Genomic DNA, 14,346 nt, shown 5'->3' with positions numbered 1-14,346 from the left:
TGGGTGAGCTTAATATGATATACTCAGCCAGTTTTCTCCCTACCCCATTCTTTTTAGATTAATTTCCCTTTCATTTGACTTGTACAACATCAGGCAAATACATTTTAGCAGTCTTCATTAGGAACACTCCATTCTTAGCCAGGAGAGTATCAGCATTCCTTTCAGGCATGGCCCAAAAATCCAATTCTCTTTTCTCAGACACCATATTCTTAGTCAGCTGTTTACCTGGTCCTTATCTCTACCTTTCAGAATCTTACCTTTCTTCAAGGCTCAGCTCAGTCACTATCCCTCTTTGAAGCCTTTCTTGTTCTCAGTCATTACTGCTTCTTCCTTCACCTATATTTATAGGCAGGAGCCCAGCACTAGAGTATAATGATAGTAGGTACTATTTTCTCTTTGTCTTTATAACTCCAGAGCCTAGCACAGTACTTTGCTCAAAGTAAGTGCTTAATCAGTGTGTTGATGGGAATTGAAGGAACTATAGAAATGTGAAATATAGAGCTCAGACTGAACACAATTCTCTTGCCACTCACTCATGTTTTACAGTCACCAGCAGTGATGTGGTAAAACTGAATGTTTCCTGATAAAAATGAACTTAGAAGAAACATGAATATTGTTAATGTCCTGGAAAAGGTCTGAAATTGATTCCAAATAAAGCATACTCTGAGAATCTACATTCCTGAAGTTTTGGTCTAAGGCTTTGAAGCAACCCAGCAGTTCATCCCACAGGAAATATAATGGAGTTAGGGGAAGAGCAAGGAAAATCCTGACAGTCTTGGGATGATGGGGGTGGGAGTGGGTGAGTCCCTGAAGTCAAAAGAACTTTTTAAGAACAGGGAAAGATAGGAAAGGTTTGGACACAGTTTGGTTCTCAGTGATTACTGCCTGAATTGAAAGTAAAGCTTATGATTCTGGGGAGTGAATTAGTTAGTCACTAGGAGGGACTAGAATGGAGAGGCTTCAAAAAACAACATGAAATTTATAGTCCCAAAGTAGATACTGCTTAACAGGTATGAGTGGGTTTGCTGTCAGGCACACAGAAGAGTGGGAGGAGCATTCAGGGACTCCTAGAATGGGAGGCTGGGGCAAAGAGGAAAGATGGAAGTATAAATATCCCTCCTCCTTTTATCTCTTCAAAATTATATTTTCAGTGGCTTAAGGAACTCATCTAAGTAAGTGGTTGACAGTAATCCTCCTGTTCTCTAAATTATCTGAGGAAGCAAGATAAGAGATAAAAGAAGAAAGTACTTTCTACATCTCTGTTAAGAAAAAGAATGGCTATAATAGCTAAGGTGGGACTGTAATGCAAAGGAGAGGAGATATTTGTAGATATTTAACAACTTGTAAGTAGAGAAGGTTAACTAGGGAGGCTTTATTTTACTCATAACATCATTGTCTATATTTTTACTTTGAATGCAGATCTCAGCCCTTCTCTATGGTTGATAATTTAAAGCTAAATAGAACAAATTTTACAAGGTTTATTTTAATGCCTATATTGGGTTATCTTTCATGTGTGGGATTAATCAGCAGACAAGTACAGAAGCTAGAAAAATTTATCCAGCACCGTAGTGCATGTATTATTATACATTTTATAAAGTAAATTTGAGTATAAAAAGGGTGAAATGACTGCTGAAAGTCATACAGTCTATAAATGGCAGAACCAGGTTTCACAACCATGCCTTCTTATTCCAAGTAACCAATATTGGTTAATTAATTAAATGAATATTGAAAGTAACCAAGAAACAAGAAATCTTTTGCCACTAATTGAGTGACTAGACATATGACTTCTCATGATTTTCAGAGCTAGTAGAATGAAAAGGGAAAGGAAGGTAAGAAACTTAAGGGAAGGAATAAATAGGAGAGAAAATCTAAGTGCCTCAGGGGATCTCCATTTATATTTCAGGGAGATTGAGCTGGAACAGAGTGAGGCTTGAGGATGGGCAAAAAAAAATTCATGAATACATGAATGTTCCAACCTGGCATAATCTGTCTAGGAACGAGCTAGAATAGAGTTTTGTTCTTAAAATGATTTGTGTATCAAAAGCCTGAGCAGTATTCTCCTTTTGGTTTGCCTGGCCAGAAGATTCTCAGATGAAACAATTCTCATTGACTTGTTCCAGATTATCTTAGGTTTTTTCTTTAAATTTTCTTATGTTAGATAAATGTGACTTGAATCAGAGTTCCTTGATAAATGAGTTATTTCCTTTTAACTACTGATAAAATTCTTTCTTTATTAGTAGAGTTTTGGAGTTTGACAAGGAATAAATGAAAAAGAGTTGACCAAGTACCTGCTATGTGTCAGGCACTGTGTTAAGCGCTGGGATACAAATACAAAAGTGAGAGTGTTACTGCTTTCAAGGATTTTTTCAGTCAAATGGAGAGAAACAATACATTTATTATTGTAACCAGGGAAGGAAGTGCAGTGTCACAGGAATGTTAATTTGAGGTGCCAACTGATTTGTTCTTTTCAAGAAAAAAAAAATTGTAGTATTAATTTGATTACTGTGCCCAGAGCAAAGGGTGGAAGAGGGAAGGTATACACATAAAAAGAATGTTGGGATAGATGGCTGGAGGGTTTGGTCTTACAGCAGGGTCTGGCTAAATATAGCAGAAAAATTAAATTTTTGCTTAGTTACCAATGAAGCAGTTTAGCCCCACTATGGAAGCTCCAAAACTAAGTGGATTAATTCTTTCAGAGATTGCTGTAAGCCAGAGATACTGGTTTAGGTGGTAAGAAGGGCAGCCACAGCAAGGATGGATGGCAAGATGACCAGATAGGATGTGATAGGAGCCTGATCTGCTGATAGTATGTCTGGGTGAGTTGAAACTGATACTTCTCTCTTGGAGTCTAGTGTATTCTATCTATTAGATAAATGTCTCAGGATTTCAGTATTTCTGGGATATTTTCTTCTACTATTTCCTGAAAATGGAACATATTGTTTGCATTTTATATGAAGTCCAATAATTTCAATGACCTTTTTGGTTCTCAAGTTAAAAATTTTTTGCTGGTATTATTTTCAAGCTTTCTTCTTGTTGAGCTATTCTTTTTATCTTATTTTGTTCATTATCCCATCATTTTTGTCAATTTGCCTTATAGGAACTTTGATTCCATATTCAAATATACCATCAATTACTCCATGTTTTTATTTGTGTTATTTTTGTCTTCCATTTTTATCATGACAGATCGAGTGTTCAGGAAGTCATATGTTTTTTTGTCTCAATATCCTAATATTTCCCTTGTTTGAACAGTTTTCTCAGAAATTTGCTTCTTCACATATCCAAAAAGAAATCTCATTTTGAAGGTTTTGTCTAATGAAGTTATTTCCAAGTCCCAGTGGGATGTCTCATAGAAACAATGATTTATGGATCTGATTTCAACAAACAATGACAAGCTCTTGGTTTCTATTGCCCCAGTATGCTACGTTTAAGGAAAATAATCAATTTTATAATGGTTGTGTTATAAACTAGGTAAAGAAGAAGAGAAAAAAAGCTGTCAAGCTTTTCAAGGTTCTTATTCTGCCATTAAGTAGCAATTACCTTTCAGTTCTATTTATGTTTCCCATTCAATCAATTCAGTTTCCAAAGTGCCTAGCCCAAAATAAAAAATAGAGTAGCACATGAAGCAGGAATGGAGGGAGGAGTGGTCTTTCCCTTTCTTTTTGGTTATGAAACACTTCATGTCCCTTTATAATAAGTGAGGGGTTGACTTAGTTTTATCAGAACCTATAGATTAGGATGTCTGTCCTTTATGGTGAGGCCCCCAAAGTAATACAGCTCCCTGCCTTATAAAGAAATAAGCCTTTTTGCATGCATGTGTGCATACATGTGTATGTGTATGTATGTGTGTATATAAGGTGCCTGTGATCTGGCTTTCTGCTCACCATACAAACTCCCAATAGACTGATTTTGAAAGAAGACAACAGAGATCAGCCAAAAGGCAGAGTAGCAGGAAGAAGTACAGCCTTTCTTCCACAACTGTGCCATGTTTTCTAGAAAACATGTCAGACTGAGTTCTGATCATGAAACCCAAGTAAAAATCATAGTGAGTAATTTTCTCAGCCCAGGTCAATATAGGAAGGTAGACTAAACTGTTTGTGAATACTGAAGACTAGATTTATTCAGGAATGGCTGATCAGAGGCTGAACAAGAACATGCCCCCCCAGATAGGTATCAGGAGGTCCCAGATACTCATGGGGGGGGGGGGCTTTCTGTAGGGAGTGAGAATAGGTGGTAGTTGGTAGCTCTTCTGCTTACTCCCCAATCTAGTTTTGCCTAAGGTAGGGAGTTGCACTTGGGGGTGGTGGTCTAGTCAGTGACAGGCCCTATGTCTATAGGAGAAGCAAGTACAGAAGCAAACAAAACAACACTGAATAACTCTGACACGGACACTGGTCCTAACATAAAGTTCAGTGTGAGGAAGTAGGGCTAGAACAGAGGCAGGAAACCTGGAACCTTGAGGCCGCAGGTTTCCCACCCTAGGCTGGAAGAATGAGCAAACAAAAAAGAACCTATCATAAAGATCTATCAGGAATGCTTAAAACACAAACGCAAAAGGAGAGGATGACTCCAAAATTTCTACAAGCAAAACCTCAAAGAAAAACACACACAAAAAGCTTGGGCATAAAGTTCATCTAGAATTCCTGGAAGAAATGAAGCTAGAGTTTAAAATTATTTTATAATAAAATGAGAGACTTGGAGGAAATAATTGAAAAAGAAATGAGAGGCCTAAAGTTTAAAAATGGAAAAGAAATGAGAGCAATGAAAGAAAGTATTGGAAAAAGAATTAACAATTTGGCACACAAGGTATAAAGACTTACCCAAGCAACAAAAGAAGAAAACTGCACAGAACTTCAGAATACAGAAAAGGAAATACCAATGGAAAGGATACATTGATCATCTCCAAAAGAAAAAGAATATGCTGCAAACTCCAAGACACATATAGTGCTTAAATATGGCAATTCCATCAAGAAATAACAAACTCTATAAGTGAACAGGAGAAAGACTCAAATATAAAGGAAAGGAAATTTGAATAGCACAAGACTATCCTGCATCCAGCAGAAAATACAGGAAGGAATAGAATAATGTGTACCCAAAGCAATGGAGCTCAAGGTGATCTACCCTGCAAATCTGAGCTTAACCATAAATGAAAGGGGATGGAGGTTCAACAAGAAAGAGGCATTTGAAACATTCTTAGAAAAAAAATCAGAACAGAAGAGATTATTTGTTTCTTCAATAGTCCAGAAAACAAAGATGCAGGCAGGAAAGGGGAATGAATAAAGCAATCACAGATTGCAATAGTAACAGAGTAACAAAAGAGAGATGAGTAAAATGTGAACGAGGAAACAGGTATGTAGACAGAAGTTAGGTGGAAGTAATGGTGGAGAGGCTGGCTTGAGGCATTAGGGACAGAACTTCAAAGCACTTAGCCTACAGGTGAATCAGTGTTTTTTGTAGAACTACATTACAAAATGGGAGATTACATGGAAGGGACAAGGGAGGAAGAGGAAGAGGAAAATAGAAGAGAGCATGTGATGTGCCCAGGTCAAAACAAGGGTTGTTAATGATAGTGAAGTGATCCCTAAGATCTCTCAGAAAAAGAAGATCCTACAGGAGAGTAGATCAAAAGAAGAGGGGAAGGATTTAGAAGGGCTAGGGGGACAAAGCAGAAGGCCTTGTTTTGGTGGAAGACTCCTAAAAGACCAAACTAAAACAACTGAAGAGACAGTACTGTGTTTACAGCAGAAAAGGGAAAAATCATAACTTAAAAAAATTAGAGAAAAATAGTGGAAAATGTAAACCTAACTTTCATAACTTTAAATGTGAATGGATTAAACAATCCAATAAAATGAAAAGAAAGGTAATTTATTTGCAAAGAAAAAAAACTTATTATCTGTTGCTTATAAGAAACACATTTAAAAGACAAAAAGACACACACAAAATAAAACTAAGGGAGTGAAAAATTTTTACTATGCATCAAGAGAATAAGAAAAAGCAATAGTTGCAATCATGATCTGACAAAGGAAAACCATTCAAAAATTAAAAAGAGATAAACAAGGAAACTACATTATGCTGAAAGGGACTATAGACAACAAATAAACATCAATAGCAAATGTTTACACTCCAAGTGCCTTAACATCCAAATTCATAAAGGAAATATTAAATAAGCTACAAAAGACATAGAGAGTAAGCCAATAGTGACAAAAGACTTCAATGTTCCTCTCTGTTTTGGACAAGTCTAACAGAAAGATAAAGGAGGGGGTGGCGAGGTGGCGCAGTGAGTAAAGTGCTGGCCCCTGAGTCAGGAGAACCTGAGTTCGATTCCAGCCTCAGACACTTAACACCCACACAAAAAAAACTAGCCGTGTAACCTTTGGCAAGTTACTTAACCCCAATTGCCCTCGAAAAGGCAAAAAAAAAAAAGATAAAGGAAAATATGCAACTGAATAAATTGCTGAAGAAACTAGAGCTAAGAAACTTAGGGCATCTTCTAAATTGAATCTTCTTTTGCCTCTTTTAATGAGAAAGAATATATGTGTTTCTCAGCACTATGTGTAACTTTTATAAAAACTGACTATGTATTAGGGTGTAGGTGATGGAACCCTAATAAAGCTGCCCCCAGTCCCAATATTCTAACTTCATTATAGGCCTGGCCCTACTGAACAGCAGGCCCACTGCACCTACCTAAACCTACCCCCCCTCCAATGTCCTAACTTCTTTGTATATATGCCTCACTGCTCACTGAAACAACAGGCGTGTCCCTGAACTCTTAGTTCCCACAGAAACAGCAGGTATGTCCATATGATGGGAACCCAGCTACTGCTTCTACCTGGTCACTGCCCCCAGACCCATTCCCACACATCCAGGACCACAATACCTAACTGTCTTAACCAGACAGGACCACTATAGCTAGGCAATTGGAGGGCAGAATGACCAGAATGTTTAACCACCGAACCATAGATGGGACCCCTCCTTCATTACCTAATCCTTTAATAAATTCCTCCTCCATTACCTAATCCCTTAACAAACTCCTCCTGCCTTTTAAATATTAATGATATTCCTTTATTCTATGTAAATTTGATATGTAATTGCATCTTTATCCTATAAAAATCCATCTTGCTTTCTCTAAAGTTGTTGGTTCCTCTTGGAACTCAGCCAGCTTCACAAGAGGCGTCAATCTCAATAAATGCCTATACTTGGATTAGAAGTGGTCTGACTCTGAATTCTTTGAGATGGTTCCACCACAACATGTCATGAAATTCCAACAATTCTTGGGTGCGTAGAGCCCCCTCCTCAATAGTCTTTGACATCCTTGGGTTTAAACCGCAACATAGGGATATAGCAAACAAATGTAAAAACATGGAAATAGTCAGTATATCCTTTAAAGAATATGATTCAATTAAAGTAATTATTGGTTCAGGAACCACAAACAAAAGATGCAGACAGAAATAAAGTCTTAACAATGAAATCCTAAATAGTAAATGGGTAAAAAAGCAAATCTTAGAAACAATTAATTATGTGGAAAAAATGATAATGATGAAATAACATACAAAAATTTCTAGGATGCAGTTAAAGTAGACCTCAGGGAAAAAATCATGTCCTTGCAAAAACGCATTTACTAAATAAAAAGAGAAGATTAATGAACTGTTTATGATTTTTTAAAAATTAAGACAACAAATAAACCTAAAATGAGCAGTTCGGGGAGCTAGATGGTACAGTGGATAGAGTACCAGGCCTGAAATGAGGAAGATATAAGTTCAGATGTGGCCTCAGACACAAGCTGTGTGACCCTGGGCATGTTATTTAACTCTATTTGACTCAGTTTCCTGACTTTTAAAATGAGCTGGAGAAGGAAATGGCAAACCACTCCAATTCTTTGCCAAGAAAACCCCAAAATGGGGTCACAAAGAATCTCATGGAACTGAAACAAATCAACAATGACAACAAAAATGAGCATATCAGCTGCTCTGCTTTGTTTTCTTTCCAAGAACATCATATTTCTTGGATAAAATCTTTTTTGGATTTTATTGGATAAAATATCTTGGATAAAATTTCTGGGATATTTCTTGGATAAAATCCATTACCTGAAATCTCACCATGCAGATTAGCTCAGTTTTGATACTCAAAACCTCAGCATTATCAGTTGCCTTATTATTAGAGGGCTAGAGAGTGGAGCAATAAACTCCTCCCAAAGACTTCCTTGATAGAGGGTTCAGAATTTTCAAGGTACGTCTTCATTTTCTGTTGGCTGATCAGCTTGGTTTCTACTTCACAAATATCATGCCCTACCCTTGCCCCCAGTGGGTACTTCTTTGTGTACTTCAGCTTCCTTTTGTGTATTGTCTTTCACTGTTAGACCACAAACTCCTTGAGGGAAGGGGCTGTCTTTCTTTTTCTTATTTGTATGTCCATCACTTAGCAGAGTGCCCAGCACCTGGTAGAAACTTCAGTGTTTATTGATGACTGCAGAAAAGGGGAGATAAATAAATTGGAAACAAAAAAAACCCCATAGAAATGATAAATAAAACTAAATCATGTTCTTGGAAAAGAGCAATAAAATTGACAAACTTTTTAGCTAAACTGATTTTTAAAATGTACAGAAAATCAAATCAATAATATAGTGAATAAGCAAGGTGAGAAATCACAACAAAACCAAAAGGAAAAAAAAAACTATCAGAACATAATAGGCATAGTTATATGCTGACAAACTGAGAACACAAAAGAAATAGAGAAAAATTCTCAAAAATAACAATACTGAAACTATAGAAGACCAGAGGTAGATCAACAGAGATCTTAAATAATTCAACTTCAGAAAAGGAAATGGAGCTAGCTGTAAAGGAATGATCAAAGGAAAAAAAAAAACAACTCCTGGTCCTGATGGATTCATTGGAGAATTCTATCAAACTTTCAAAGAACAATTAGCACCTATGTTTCACGAATTATTCCCAAAAATCAAGAAAGAAAGCAGCACCCTACCAGAATCTTTTTATGAGGCAAATATTGTCCTAATATCTAAGACAAGGAAGGACAAAGGACAGAAGATGAACAAGGTCAATATCACTAATTAATAATGATTCAAAATTTTAAAACAAAATTCTGTCAGCCTCGAGGAATTTACCCCCCAGATCATTGATAATGGTCAAGAGGGATTTTTTTTTAAACCACAGATATAAAGATTGTTCAACATTGGGAAATCAGTCAATATAATTAATCATATTGAAAACCAAATACCTAAAACCACATGATTATATCAATGCATGCAGAAAAAATCTGACAAAATATAAGACATTTATACTAAAACCTCTATGGAATATAAGTGTAGAGGGACTTTTGTCATGAAAATTATTTATCTAAAACTAAAAGTGAGAATCTTATGCAGTGGGAATATGCTAGTTTTTCAATACAGGAGCAAAGCAAGAATGCCCACTTTCCCCAGTACTATCTGATGTAATTCTGGAAAAGTCAGCAACAGAAATAAGACAAGAGAAAGAAATTAAAGCTGTAAAGTTAGGTAGAAAGGAGATAAAACTATGTTTATTTGCTGATGATATATGTGGGAAATCCTAGGGAATTAGTAAAAATACGAAGACAATGTATAGTTTTAGCAAAATTTCCATCTATAAAAATCATCCTCAAAAATCATCAGCATTTTGGTGTGGCTAGGTGGTGCAGTGAATAGAGCACCACCCCTGGAGTTAGGAGGACCTGAGTACAAATCCGACCTCAGATACTTAACACTTAATAGCCATGTGACCTTGGGTAAGACACTTAACCCCAATTGCCCTGCTTTTCCCCGTCCAAAAAAAGCAAAAAAAAAAAAAAATCAGCAGCATTTCTATATAATGATAACAAAATCCAAGAAGCAATCATGGAAGAATCCCATCTCAAAATGGATAAAATTTTTTTGGGATAGATCAAAGCATGCTAAAGACTTATATAGACTCAATTATAAAGAATTCCTTAAAAATAAAAAAAAAACTTAAATAGCTAAGGTAATATTCAGGGATTATGACTAGGCTATGCCAAAATAATAAAAATGCCAACATTACAAATTAGGTTATACTTTTAAAGCTTTTCAAATCAAGTTGCCAAGGTGATGCTTTATAGAACTGAAGGAAATAAAATTCATTTGGAAAAATGAAAGATCTAGAATATCAAAGGAAATGATGAAAATAAGCAGAAACAAAGGAGAAATAATACTTCTAGACCTGAAATTATATTATAAAACAGTAGTCATCAAAATCATCCAGTATTGGTTAAAAAAAAATAGAGAGCTAGATCTATGGAACAGACTATTCAAAGGGGTATCAGAAATAAAAGCACTAAATAACTGTGTTTGATAAAATAGAAAACATGTTACCTATGAAAAAAATTGTCATTTGATAAAAACTTTTGGGAAAACTAGAAACCAATGTGCACAGATTAGACTTAGACCAACATCTTTATATCATATTCTACATTATATTCTAAGTAGATACATAACTTTAATATTAAAGATCATACTGTAAAAAATTTAGAAGAGAAGCAGATCTTTTGTCACTCACAGTTCTGGGTAGATGTATTCTTAACCAAATAGGAGAGGTAATTACAAAAGATAATATAGATAACTTTCTGATTACATGAAACAGAAAAGTTTATTTATATACAAAATTAATGCACCTAGGTTGATGGGAAATGGTTGAATGGGAAAAAAATCTTTATCAAATTTCTCTGATGAGAGTTTGGTATCCAAGATATATACACAATAAATATTATTTAAGTCCAAGAAATGCTAGCTATAGCAATAAGATAAGGAAGAGAAATGGAAGGAATAAACATAAAGGAAAATGCTTTTTGAAGATATAATTTACTTAGAAATCTATAAGGAATCAACCAAAAAATTAATTGAAACAATAATTCAATCAAGTTGCAGGATATAAAATAAATTTACATAAATCATCAATATTCCTGTATATTACCAACAAAACCCAGCAGGAAGAATAAGAGAGAAATTTTAAAATAAAGAAAACTAAAAAAAAAATAACAAAATCAATGAAAATAATATAATTAGGTGAATAGCTACAGAAGAAGCATTTGACAAAATACAATACCCATTTCTTTTTAAAATGCTATAAATACAGGAATAGATGTTTCTTTAAAAAGATAAAACCAAGTTACCATCATTTGTAAGGGAGATAAACTAGCATCCTTTCCAATAAATTCAATGGTGAAATAAGGATGCCCATTGTCACCACTTCTATTTGATGTGGTACTAGGAGTTCTAGCTATAGCAATAAGAAAAGAAAAAGAAATTGAGGGGATAATCATAGGCAAAATAAAAAACTCAATGGGGGCACAGTGGTGCAGTGAGTAGAGCACTGGCCCTGGAGTCAGGAGGACTTGAGTTCAAATCCAGCCTCAGAGACTTAACACTAGCCGTGTGATCTTAGGCAAGTCACTTAATCCCAATTACCCTGCCTTCCCCCTTCCAAAAAGCAAAAAAACCCCAAAAACTCAATGACCACTTATGCAGATAATATGAGTATACTTAAAGAATCCTCAAGTCAACTAAAAATTAATTATAACATTAATTTCAGCAAACTTACAGGATATAAAATAAATCCACCAAAATCATCAGAATTTCTATAAAATATCAATAAAAGTCAACAGAAAGAGATAGGAAGAAACATTTCATTTAAAATTAATACAGAACATATAAAATATTTGGAAGTCTACATTGCAAGATATACAGGAGTATATATAAATATATATACATATGTGTACATATACACATATGTATGTATATACACATATATATATATACACACATACACATACATACAAGCAACTATCTATTGAAACAAGGATAAACCTAAATAATCAGAAAAAATATCAATTGCTCATTAGTAAGATGAGCCTATGTAAGAAAAATGGCAATATCACCTACATTAATTTACTTATTCAATACCATACCAACCAAACTACCAAAAGATTACTTCATAGAACTAAATAAAATAATAACAAAATTATATGAAGGTTAAAAAAAGGTTAAGAACCTAAAAAGGAGGTAAAGCCAAGATGGCAGATTAGAGGCAGCAACACAGCTAAACACCATTCCCATCCAAACAACTTTAAAATAATGCACTAAATCAAATTTTGGAACAGCACAGCCAACAAAATATCTGGCTAAAAATACTTCAAACTTAAGACAACTTTGGTCAGCAGGATAGGTAGGGGCTGGCCTGGAGAACATGTGGCAGCAACACCAGCAAGGGGGAGTGGGAGGCAACTGAAGCAGCAGTAGCCGCTTTGGAAGTTCTCAACCCAGAGATGGCAAGGAGACTGGACAACTGGTCAGAAAGAGATTACAGGGGACCCTAAGCTGACACTGGATGCAGGACTGAGCAGTGTTTGGCTACTCTATTACCCATACATAGTTCTGGGTCACAGTTCCATGGTGGGGTGCTTGTGGTTGGTCACATGAGAGCAGGGACTGGTCACAGTTCTGTGGCAGAGAGGAGTGCTAGTGCTTATGGCTGCTGGAAATCAGAAACCCTTCCTGGGTAAAGACTAGAGAACAGGGCAGGAGAGCAGTGACCACCCTTCTCCTAGACTATCATAACTTTGGAAGCACCAAAACTTGCAGACTCCCAGACCTAGCTCTGAAAATAGCAATCCAAAAAGCATGAAGCTTGAATCAATGTCTCTTCATCTTCAAGTAAACAGAATCCAGCTCTAATGTAAATAAAAGAAAGAAATATGCTGGAAAATGAGCAAACAACAATAAAAAAGAACCTGATAAATAAAAAGCTTCTATGGTGAAAGGGAAGATCAGAATACAAACTCAGAGGAAGACAATCTGAAAGAATCTAGAAGCAATACCTCAAAGAAATGAAGAATATAAATGGAAAAAGAAAGGATAATGTAATATGAAAAAAGAATTAACAGCTTGATAAAAGAGGCATAAAAATACTGAAGAAAATAACATATTAAAGAAAAATTGGCCAAATAGTAAAAGAGGCACAAAAATTCACTGAGTTTGTTCTTTAAAAAATTTTTTTTGACCAAATGGAAAAATAGATAAAAAAGCTCGCTGAAGAAAATAATACCTTAAAAGTTAGAGTTGAACAAGTGGAAGCTAATGATTCCATGAGACATCAAGAAACAAAGGTCATCAGGACAGGTCTGTGATACAGTGGTAGGGGCTGGCCTTGTGAACATGTGGTAGCATGAAGATGTAAAACAAAATGTAAATTAAGGAAAGATAATTTAAGATTTATTGGACTACATGAAAGTCATGATCAGGCAAGATCCTAGACATCATATTTTAAGAAATTATAAAGGAAACCTTCCCCAATATCTGAGATCAAGAGGATAAAATAAAAATGGAAAGAATCCACCAATCACATCCTGAAAGAAATCCCAAAATGAAAACTCCCAGGAGTATTATTGCCAAATTTCAGAGCTCTAAGGTCAAGGAGAAAATACTGAAAGCAACCAGAAAGAAAAAATTCAAATATCATAGAGCCACAATCAGCATCACACAAGATTTAGTAGCTTCCATATTAAAGTAGCAAAGGGCTTGGAATACAATATTCTGGAAGGTAAGGCAGCTAGGATTACAACCAAGAATCATGTACCCAGCAAAATGAAATATAATTCTTCAGGGGGGAAATGAATAATTAGTGAAATAGAGAACTTTCAAGCATTCCTGGTGAAAAGATCAGAGCTAAATAGAAAAATCTGATATTCAAGACTCTAGAGAAACAGAAAACAGCAAACATGAAAGGAAAATCGTTAAGGAATTAATAAGGTTAAACTATTTACATTCCTATATGGGATGATGATACATGTAATACTCCTAAGAACTTTATTGTTATTAGGGCAGTTAGAAGAAGTCTACATAGAACAACAGTATGAGTGTGAGTCAATTATATTAATATGATCTCAAAAAAAGTGAAGGGGTGAGAAAGTGGGATGTATTGGGAAAAGTGGGAGGGAAATGAAACATGAGGAAAATTATCTCACATAAAAGGAAGAGTTTTTGAAATAGAGGGGGAAATAGGCATGGTGGGCAATGCTTGAACATCATTCTCATGAGAATTGGTTTAAAGATGGAAGAATACACAGACACACACACACACACACACTCATCTGGGTATAGAAATCTATCTTATCCAACAGGTAAATAGGAAAGGAAGGGGAAAAGAGGAGGGTGTGTGTGTGATTAAATGGAAGGCAGATTAAGGGAGGCAGTGGACAGAAGCAAAACAAACTTTTGAGGAGGGACAGAAAGGAGGGAAGTAGAGAGAGAGAGGGGGAAAGAGAGAGAGAGAGAGAGAGAGAGAGAGAGAGAGAGAGAGAGAGAGA

The sequence above is a fragment of the Petaurus breviceps genome, unplaced genomic scaffold (assembly GCF_028583685.1).
Source record: "Petaurus breviceps papuanus isolate PSGF00001 unplaced genomic scaffold, PetGlider_PUasm1.0 37, whole genome shotgun sequence".
NCBI classification, from domain to species: domain Eukaryota; kingdom Metazoa; phylum Chordata; class Mammalia; order Diprotodontia; family Petauridae; genus Petaurus; species Petaurus breviceps.
Note: the sequence above shows the minus strand (reverse complement) of the source record.